The sequence below is a fragment of the Pseudophryne corroboree genome (assembly GCF_028390025.1).
Source record: "Pseudophryne corroboree isolate aPseCor3 chromosome 11 unlocalized genomic scaffold, aPseCor3.hap2 SUPER_11_unloc_2, whole genome shotgun sequence".
Taxonomy (NCBI): domain Eukaryota; kingdom Metazoa; phylum Chordata; class Amphibia; order Anura; family Myobatrachidae; genus Pseudophryne; species Pseudophryne corroboree.
The window spans coordinates 32,081-43,469 of NW_026967478.1; the positions used below are offsets into that span (position 1 = coordinate 32,081).

Below are 11,389 nucleotides of genomic sequence, written 5' to 3' on the forward strand. Positions count from 1 at the left end.
TTTCAGAGAACAAATTTGTTAGCATAAAAATAAAGCCAGAAAATAAAGAGCTGTTTAATCACTCAATTGGATTTTTCTGCCAGCATATTTTTTTTCTCTGCAACCCACTGCTAAATTGTGCTTCCTAGCTGTTTTTATAAAATCACTGAATCAAATCTGATTACATCAGAGAAGGCCAGGTACCCTACACCATAACAGGGGGTTTGAAATTTTGACTTGTCTACTTAAAGATCACCAAAATCTGATAACAAGGTCAATTAGGTCCCTGGGTGGGATTGAACCACCAACCTTTTGGTTAATAGCCGTACACACTAACTGATTGCGCCACAGAGACACTTTGCAAAAAGTCCATACTGACAAAGGCTAATAAGCATTCATCTAAAACGTTTCCTAGAAAAACTTTAAAAAGTCAATAATCTGGAGAGTTTTTGTAAGATGTTTCTTCCATCAACCAACGAAGAAACACATTGGTACTTTCCCATGATGAGTGAGTGCTTCAGGATCTCTTGAACTTACATGTGCAGCAGAGTACTGCAATGGAAGCATGCTGGGCTCATAACCGAGAGGTAGGCAGATTGAAACTATCCTCTGCTATATGCATTTTTTTTTTGTTAATTAAAGTAATCCAAAACTGGGATTGATATTTTGTCTCTTTTATTTTTACTTAAAGTACAATAACTTTTACCATTTTAATTTGTTTTAATAGTATATTGACAGTATTGTTTTCTTTCAAAAATCCACTTCATTTTCTTTACCCTATTATTAAAATGGTAATTGACAAAAACAAACTACATTGTCACCAGAAGAGCAATACAAAATGTACAAGTGATATATTAAAATCATCTTTCCAGCTTGAATTTCAATGTTGCATTGGGTCAACAATTTTGTGAGAAACATCTTCACCCTTAAATAAAGATTTTCTTAATTCCTTACCTGTGTGCTAATTAGATATCACCTTGTTTTCACATTAAACAGACTTCCACATGAGAAAGCAGCAAGGATGCAGTGGCGTTAATGTTTCCTGGTGTCAACTTGTATTATTTCAGTAGACATTGAAATGAGGATGCATCTTGCTGCCTTTCCAATGAAGCAAGTTTAATTTAGTAATAGGTGATAAACCATCCTTACAAAGGTGTTAATCAGAGACTTGGCTTTGTGGACACTTTTCAGAGAACAAATTTGTTAGCATAAAAATAAAGCCAGAAAATGAAGAGCTGTTTAATCACTCGATTGGATTTTTCTGCCAGCATATTTTTTTTCTCTGCAGCCCACTGCTAAATTGTGCTTCCTAGCTGTTTTTTATAAAATCACTGAATCAAATCTAACTCTGATTACATCAGAGAAGGCCATGTACCCTACACCATAAGAGGAGGTTTGAAATTTTGACTTGTCTCCTTAAATATCACCAAAATCTGATCACAAGGTTAATTACGTCCCTGGGTGGGATTGAACCACCAACATTTTGGTTAATAGCCAAACACACTAACCGATTGCGCCACAGAGACACTTTGCAAAAGTCCATACTGACAAAGGCTAATAAGCATTCATCTAAAACGTTTCCTAGAAAAACTTTAAAAAGTCAATAATCTGGAGAGTTTTTGTAAGATGTTTCTTCCATCAACCAACGAAGAAACACATTGGTACTTTCCCATGATGAGTGAGTGCTTCAGGATCTCTTGCACTTACATGTGCAGCAGAGTACTGCAATGGAAGCATGCTGGGCCCATAACCCAGAGGTAGGCAGATTGAAACTATCCTCTGCTATATGCATTTTTTTTGTTAATTAAAGTAATCCAAAACTGGGATTGATATTTTGTCTCTTTTATTTTTACTTAAAGTACAATAACTTTTACCATTTTAATTTGTTTTAATAGTATATTGACAGTATTGTTTTCTTTCAAAAATCCACTTCATTTTCTTTACCCTATTATTAAAATGGTAATTGACAAAAACAAACTACATTGTCACCAGAAGAGCAATACAAAATGTACAAGTGATATATTAAAATCATCTTTCCAGCTTGAATTTCAATGATGCATTGGGTCAACAATTTTGTGAGAAACATCTTCACCCTTAAATAAAGATTTTCTTAATTCCTTACCTGTGTGCTAATTAGATATCACCTTGTTTTCACATTAAACAGACTTCCACATGAGAAAGCAGCAAGGATGCAGTGGCGTTAATGTTTCCTGGTGTCAACCTGTATTATTTCAGTAGACATTGAAATGAGGATACATCTTGCTGCCTTTCCAATGAAGCAAGTTTAATTTAGTAATAGGTGAAAAACCATCCCTACAAAGGTGTTAATCAGAGACTTGGCTTTGTGGACACTTTTCAGAGAACAAATTTGTTAGCATAAAAATAAAGCCAGAAAATGAAGAGCTGTTTAATCACGCAATTTGATTTTTTTGCCAGCATATTTCTTTTTCTCTGCAACCCACTGCTAAATTGTGCTTCCTAGATGTTTTTTATAAAATCACTGAATCAAATCTAACTCTGATTACATCAGAGAAGGCCAGGTACCCTACACCATAACAGGGGGTTTGAAATTTTGACTTGTCTACTTAAAGATCACCAAAATCTGATAACAAGGTCAATTAGGTCCCTGGATGGGATTGAACCACCAACCTTATGGTTAATAGCCGTACATACTAACTGATTGCGCCACAGAGACACTTTGCAAAAGTCCATACTGACAAAGGCTAATAAGCATTCATCTAAAACGTTTCCTAGAAAAACTTTAAAAAGTCAATAATCTGGAGAGTTTTTGTAAGATGTTTCTTCCATCAACCAACGAAGAAACACATTGGTATTTTCCCATGATGAGTGAGTGCTTCAGGATCTCTTGCACTTACATGTGCAGCAGAGTACTGCAATGGAAGCATGCTGGGCCCATAACCCAGAGGTAGGCAGATTGAAACTATCCTCTGCTATATGCATTTTTTTTGTTAATTAAAGTAATCCAAAACTGGGATTGATATTTTGTCTCTTTTATTTTTACTTAAAGTACAATAACTTTTACCATTTTAATTTGTTTTAATAGTATATTGACAGTATTGTTTTCTTTCAAAAATCCACTTCATTTTCTTTACCCTATTATTAAAATGGTAATTGACAAAAACAAACTACATTGTCACCAGAAGAGCAATACAAAATGTACAAGTGATATATTAAAATCATATTTCCAGCTTGAATTTCAATGATGCATTGGGGCAACGATTTTGTGAGAAACATCTTCACCCTTAAATAAAGATTTTCTTAATTCCTTACCTGTGTGCTAATTAGATATCACCTTGTTTTCATATTAAACAGACTTCCACATGAGAAAGCAGCAAGGATGCAGTGGCATTAATGTTTCCTGGTGTCAACTTGTATTATTTCAGTAGACATTGAAATGAGGATGCATCTTGCTGCCTTTCCAATGAAGCAAGTTTAATTTAGTAATAGGTGAAAAACCATCCTTACAAAGGTGTTAATCAGAGACTTGGCTTTGTGGACACTTTTCAGAGAACAAATTTGTTAGCATAAAAATAAAGTCAGAAAATGAAGAGCTGTTTAATCACTCAATTGGATTTTTCTGCCAGCATATTTTTTTTCTCTGCAACCCACTGCTAAATTGTGCTTCCTAGCTGTTTTTATAAAATCACTGAATCAAATCTAACTCTGATTACATCAGAGAAGGCCAGGTACCCTACACCATAACAGGGGGTTTGAAATTTTGACTTGTCTACTTAAAGATCACCAAAATCTGATAACAAGGTCAATTAGGTCCCTGGGTGGGATTGAACCACCAACCTTATGGTTAATAGCCATACATACTAACTGATTGCGCCACAGAAACACTTTGCAAAAGTCCATACTGACAAAGGCTAATAAGCATTCATCTAAAACGTTTCCTAGAAAAACTTTAAAAAGTCAATAATCTGGAGAGTTTTTGTAAGATGTTTCTTCCATCAACCAACGAAGAAACACATTGGTACTTTCCCATGATGAGTGAGTGCTTCAGGATCTCTTGCACTTACATGTGCAGCAGAGTACTGCAATGGAAGCATGCTGGGCCCATAACCCAGAGGTAGGCAGATTGAAACTATCCTCTGCTATATGCATTTTTTTGTTTGTTAATTAAAGTAATCCAAAACTGGGATTGATATTTTGTCTCTTTTATTTTTACTTTAAGTACAATAACTTTTACCATTTTAATTTGTTTTAATAGTATATTGACAGTATTGTTTTCTTTCAAAAATCCACTTCATTTTCTTTACCCTATTATTAAAATGGTAATTGACAAAAACAAACTACATTGTCACCAGAAGAGCAATACAAAATGTACAAGTGATATATTAAAATCATCTTTCCAGCTTGAATTTCAATGATGCATTGGGGCAACGATTTTGTGAGAAACATCTTCACCCTTAAATAAAGATTTTCTTAATTCCTTACCTGTGTGCTAATTAGATATCACCTTGTTTTCACATTAAACAGACTTCCACATGAGAAAGCAGCAAGGATGCAGTGGCGTTAATGTTTCCTGGTGTCAACCTGTATTATTTCAGTAGACATTGAAATGAGGATACATCTTGCTGCCTTTCCAATGAAGCAAGTTTAATTTAGTAATAGGTGAAAAACCATCCCTACAAAGGTGTTAATCAGAGACTTGGCTTTGTGGACACTTTTCAGAGAACAAATTTGTTAGCATAAAAATAAAGCCAGAAAATGAAGAGCTGTTTAATCACGCAATTTGGTTTTTTTGCCAGCATATTTCTTTTTCCCTGCAACCCACTCCTAAATTGTGCTTCCTAGATGTTTTTATAAAATCACTGAATTAAATCTAACTCTGATTACATCAGAGAAGGCCAGGTACCCTACACCATAACAGGGGGTATGAAATTTGACTTGTCTACTTAAAGATCACCAAAATCTGATAACAATGTCAATTACGTCCCTGGGTGGGATTGAACCACCAACCTTTTGGTTAATAGCCGTACACACTAACTGATTGCGCCACAGAGACACTTTGCAAAAAGTACTTACTGACAAATGCTAATAAGCATTCATCTAAAACGTTTCCTAGAAAAACTTAAAAAAGTCAATAATCTGGAGAGTTTTTGTAAGATGTTTCTTCTATCAACCAACGAAGAAACACATTGGTACTTTCCCATGATGAGTGAGTGCTTCAGAATCTCTTGCACTTACATGTGCAGCAGAGTACAGCAATGGAAGCATGCTGGGCCCATAACCCAGAGGTAGGCAGAGTGAAACTATCCTCTGCTATATGCATTTTTTTGTTTGTTAATTAAAGTAATCCAAAACTGGGATTGATATTTTGGCTCTTTTATTTTTACTTAAAGTACAATAACTTTTACCATTTTAATTTGTTTTAATAGTATATTGACAGTATTGTTTTCTTTCAAAAATCCACTTAATTTTCTTTACCCTATTATTAAAATGGTAATTGACAAAAACAAACTACATTGTCACCAGAAGAGCAATACAAAATGTACAAGTGATATATATAAATCATCTTTCCAGCTTGAATTTCAATGATGCATTGGGGCAACGATTTTGTGAGAAACATCTTCACCCTTAAATAAAGATTTTCTTAATTCCTTACCTGTGTGCTAATTAGATATCACCTTGTTTTCACATTAAACAGACTTCCACATGAGAAAGCAGCAAGGATGCAGTGGCGTTAATGTTTCCTGGTGTCAACCTGTATTATTTCAGTAGACATTGAAATGAGGATGCATCTTGCTGCCTTTCCAATGAAGCAAGTTTAATTTAGTAATAGGTGAAAAACCATCCTTACAAAGGTGTTAATCAGAGACTTGGCTTTGTGGACACTTTTCAGAGAACAAATTTGTTAGCATAAAAATAAAGCCAGAAAATAAAGAGCTGTTTAATCACTCAATTGGATTTTTCTGCCAGCATATTTTTTTTCTCTGCAACCCACTGCTAAATTGTGCTTCCTAGCTGTTTTTATAAAATCACTGAATCAAATCTAACTCTGATTACATCAGAGAAGGCCAGGTACCCTACACCATAACAGGGGGTTTGAAATTATGACTTGTCTACTTAAAGATCACCAAAATCTGATAACAAGGTCAATTAGGTGGGATTGAACCACCAACCTTTTGGTTAATAGCCGTACACACTAACTGATTGCGCCACAGAGACACTTTGCAAAAAGTCCATACTGACAAAGGCTAATAAGCATTCATCTAAAACGTTTCCTAGAAAAACTTTAAAAAGTCAATAATCTGGAGAGTTTTTGTAAGATGTTTCTTCCATCAACCAACGAAGAAACACATTGGTACTTTCCCATGATGAGTGAGTGCTTCAGGATCTCTTGAACTTACATGTGCAGCAGAGTACTGCAATGGAAGCATGCTGGGCTCATAACCGAGAGGTAGGCAGATTGAAACTATCCTCTGCTATATGCATTTTTTTTTTTTTGTTAATTAAAGTAATCCAAAACTGGGATTGATATTTTGTCTCTTTTATTTTTACTTAAAGTACAATAACTTTTACCATTTTAATTTGTTTTAATAGTGTATTGACAGTATTGTTTTCTTTCAAAAATCCACTTCATTTTCTTTACCCTATTATTAAAATGGTAATTGACAAAAACAAACTACATTGTCACCAGAAGAGCAATACAAAATGTACAAGTGATATATTAAAATCATCTTTCCAGCTTGAATTTCAATGTTGCATTGGGTCAACAATTTTGTGAGAAACATCTTCACCCTTAAATAAAGATTTTCTTAATTCCTTACCTGTGTGCTAATTAGATATCACCTTGTTTTCACATTAAACAGACTTCCACATGAGAAAGCAGCAAGGATGCAGTGGCGTTAATGTTTCCTGGTGTCAACTTGTATTATTTCAGTAGACATTGAAATGAGGATGCATCTTGCTGCCTTTCCAATGAAGCAAGTTTAATTTAGTAATAGGTGATAAACCATCCTTACAAAGGTGTTAATCAGAGACTTGACTTTGTGGACACTTTTCAGAGAACAAATTTGTTAGCATAAAAATAAAGCCAGAAAATGAAGAGCTGTTTAATCACTCGATTGGATTTTTCTGCCAGCATATTTTTTTTCTCTGCAACCCACTGCTAAATTGTGCTTCCTAGCTGTTTTTTTATAAAATCACTGAATCAAATCTAACTCTGATTACATCAGAGAAGGCCATGTACCCTACACCATAAGAGGAGGTTTGAAATTTTGACTTGTCTACTTAAATATCACCAAAATCTGATCACAAGGTTAATTACGTCCCTGGGTGGGATTGAACCACCAACCTTTTGGTTAATAGCCAAACACACTAACCGATTGCGCCACAGAGACACTTTGCAAAAGTCCATACTGACAAAGGCTAATAAGCATTCATCTAAAACGTTTCCTAGAAAAACTTTAAAAAGTCAATAATCTGGAGAGTTTTTGTAAGATGTTTCTTCCATCAACCAACGAAGAAACACATTGGTACTTTCCCATGATGAGTGAGTGCTTCATGATCTCTTGCACTTACATGTGCAGCAGAGTACAGCAATGGAAGCATGCTGGGCCCATAACCCAGAGGTAGGCAGATTGAAACTATCCTCTGCTATATGCATTTTTTTGTTTGTTAATTAAAGTAATCCAAAACTGGGATTGATATTTTGGCTCTTTTATTTTTACTTAAAGTACAATAACTTTTACCATTTTAATTTGTTTTAATAGTATATTGACAGTATTGTTTTCTTTCAAAAATCCACTTAATTTTCTTTACCCTATTATTAAAATGGTAATTGACAAAAACAAACTACATTGTCACCAGAAGAGCAATACAAAATGTACAAGTGATATATTAAAATCATCTTTCCAGCTTGAATTTCAATGATGCATTGGGGCAACGATTTTGTGAGAAACATCTTCACCCTTAAATAAAGATTTTCTTAATTCCTTACCTGTGTGCTAATTAGATATCACCTTGTTTTCACATTAAACAGACTTCCACATGAGAAAGCAGCAAGGATGCAGTGGCGTTAATGTTTCCTGGTGTCAACCTGTATTATTTCAGTAGACATTGAAATGAGGATGCATCTTGCTGCCTTTCCAATGAAGCAAGTTTAATTTAGTAATAGGTGAAAAACCATCCTTACAAAGGTGTTAATCAGAGACTTGGCTTTGTGGACACTTTTCAGAGAACAAATTTGTTAGCATAAAAATAAAGCCAGAAAATAAAGAGCTGTTTAATCACTCAATTGGATTTTTCTGCCAGCATATTTTTTTTCTCTGCAACCCACTGCTAAATTGTGCTTCCTAGCTGTTTTTATAAAATCACTGAATCAAATCTAACTCTGATTACATCAGAGAAGGCCAGGTACCCTACACCATAACAGGGGGTTTGAAATTATGACTTGTCTACTTAAAGATCACCAAAATCTGATAACAAGGTCAATTAGGTCCCTATGTGGGATTGAACCACCAACCTTTTGGTTAATAGCCGTACACACTAACTGATTGCGCCACAGAGACACTTTGCAAAAAGTCCATACTGACAAAGGCTAATAAGCATTCATCTAAAACGTTTCCTAGAAAAACTTTAAAAAGTCAATAATCTGGAGAGTTTTTGTAAGATGTTTCTTCCATCAACCAACGAAGAAACACATTGGTACTTTCCCATGATGAGTGAGTGCTTCAGGATCTCTTGAACTTACATGTGCAGCAGAGTACTGCAATGGAAGCATGCTGGGCTCATAACCGAGAGGTAGGCAGATTGAAACTATCCTCTGCTATATGCATTTTTTTTTTGTTAATTAAAGTAATCCAAAACTGGGATTGATATTTTGTCTCTTTTATTTTTACTTAAAGTACAATAACTTTTACCATTTTAATTTGTTTTAATAGTGTATTGACAGTATTGTTTTCTTTCAACAATCCACTTCATTTTCTTTACCCTATTATTAAAATGGTAATTGACAAAAACAAACTACATTGTCACCAGAAGAGCAATACAAAATGTACAAGTGATATATTAAAATCATCTTTCCAGCTTGAATTTCAATGTTGCATTGGGTCAACAATTTTGTGAGAAACATCTTCACCCTTAAATAAAGATTTTCTTAATTCCTTACCTGTGTGCTAATTAGATATCACCTTGTTTTCACATTAAACAGACTTCCACATGAGAAAGCAGCAAGGATGCAGTGGCGTTAATGTTTCCTGGTGTCAACTTGTATTATTTCAGTAGACATTGAAATGAGGATGCATCTTGCTGCCTTTCCAATGAAGCAAGTTTAATTTAGTAATAGGTGATAAACCATCCTTACAAAGGTGTTAATCAGAGACTTGGCTTTGTGGACACTTTTCAGAGAACAAATTTGTTAGCATAAAAATAAAGCCAGAAAATGAAGAGCTGTTTAATCACTCGATTGGATTTTTCTGCCAGCATATTTTTTTTCTCTGCAACCCACTGCTAAATTGTGCTTCCTAGCTGTTTTTTATAAAATCACTGAATCAAATCTAACTGATTACATCAGAGAAGGCCATGTACCCTACACCATAAGAGGAGGTTTGAAATTTTGACTTGTCTACTTAAATATCACCAAAATCTGATCACAAGGTTAATTACGTCCCTGGGTGGGATTGAACCACCAACCTTTTGGTTAATAGCCAAACACACTAACCGATTGTGCCACAGAGACACTTTGCAAAAGTCCATACTGACAAAGGCTAATAAGCATTCATCTAAAACGTTTCCTAGAAAAACTTTAAAAAGTCAATAATCTGGAGAGTTTTTGTAAGATGTTTCTTCCATCAACCAACGAAGAAACACATTGGTACTTTCCCATGATGAGTGAGTGCTTCATGATCTCTTGCACTTACATGTGCAGGAGAGTACTGCAATGGAAGCATGCTGGGCTCATAACCCAGAGGTAGGCAGATTGAAACTATCCTCTGCTATATGCATTTTTTTTGTTAATTAAAGTAATCCAAAACTGGGATTGATATTTTGTCTCTTTTATTTTTACTTAAAGTACAATAACTTTTACCATTTTAATTTGTGTTAATAGTATATTGACAGTATTGTTTTCTTTCAAAAATCCACTTCATTTTCTTTACCCTATTATTAAAATGGTAATTGACAAAAACAAACTACATTGTCACCAGAAGAGCAATACAAAATGTACAAGTGATATATTAAAATCATCTTTCCAGCTTGAATTTCAATGATGCATTGGGGCAACGATTTTGTGAGAAACATCTTCACCCTTAAATAAAGATTTTCTTGATTCCTTACCTGTGTGCTAATTAGATATCACCTTGTTTTCACATTTAACAGACTTCCACATGAGAAAGCAGCAAGGATGCAGTGGCGTTAATGTTTCCTGGTGTCAACCTGTATTATTTCAGTAGACATTGAAATGAGGATGCATCTTGCTGCCTTTCCAATGAAGCAAGTTTAATTTAGTAATAGGTGAAAAACCATCCTTACAAAGGTGTTAATCAGAGACTTGGCTTTGTGGACACTTTTCAGAGAACAAATTTGTTAGCATAAAAATAAAGCCAGAAAATAAAGAGCTGTTTAATCACTCAATTGGATTTTTCTGCCAGCATATTTTTTTTCTCTGCAACCCACTGCTAAATTGTGCTTCCTAGCTGTTTTTATAAAATCACTGAATCAAATCTAACTCTGATTACATCAGAGAAGGCCAGGTACCCTACACCATAACAGGGGGTTTGAAATTTTGACTTGTCTACTTAAAGATCACCAAAATCTGATAACAAGGTCAATTAGGTCCCTGGGTGGGATTGAACCACCAACCTTTTGGTTAATAGCCGTACATACTAACTGATTGCGCCATAGAGACACTTTGCGAAAGTCCATACTGACAAAGGCTAATAAGCATTCATCTAAAACGTTTCCTAGAAAAACTTTAAAAAGTCAATAATCTGGAGAGTTTTTGTAAGATGTTTCTTCCATCAACCAACGAAGAAACACATTGGTACTTTCCCATGATGAGTGAGTGCTTCAGGATCTCTTGAACTTACATGTGCAGCAGAGTACTGCAATGGAAGCATGCTGGGCTCATAACCGAGAGATAGGCAGATTGAAACTATCCTCTGCTATATGCATTTTTTTTTGTTAATTAAAGTAATCCAAAACTGGGATTGATATTTTGTCTCTTTTATTTTTACTTAAAGTACAATAACTTTTACCATTTTAATTTGTTTTAATAGTATATTGACAGTATTGTTTTCTTTCAAAAATCCACTTCATTTTCTTTACCCTATTATTAAAATGGTAATTGACAAAAACAAACTACATTGTCACCAGAAGAGCAATACAAAATGTACAAGTGATATATTAAAATCATCTTTCCAGCTTGAATTTCAATGTTGCA

The 11,389-nt window shown here is 34.6% G+C and overlaps 3 non-coding genes across 3 annotated transcripts; all 3 read right to left on the reverse strand.

Annotated features, from left to right (window-relative positions):
• Positions 1-1,431: 1,431 nt before the first annotated feature.
• Positions 1,432-1,505, reverse strand: TRNAN-AUU (transfer RNA asparagine (anticodon AUU)). The gene has a single exon. It is a non-coding gene; the product is annotated as a tRNA-Asn (tRNA).
• Positions 1,506-7,275: 5,770 nt separating this feature from the next.
• On the reverse strand, positions 7,276-7,349 carry TRNAN-AUU (transfer RNA asparagine (anticodon AUU)). The gene has a single exon. It is a non-coding gene; the product is annotated as a tRNA-Asn (tRNA).
• Positions 7,350-9,614: 2,265 nt separating this feature from the next.
• On the reverse strand, positions 9,615-9,688 carry TRNAN-AUU (transfer RNA asparagine (anticodon AUU)). Its single transcript has one exon. It is a non-coding gene; the product is annotated as a tRNA-Asn (tRNA).
• Between the last annotated feature and the right edge of the window lie 1,701 nt (positions 9,689-11,389).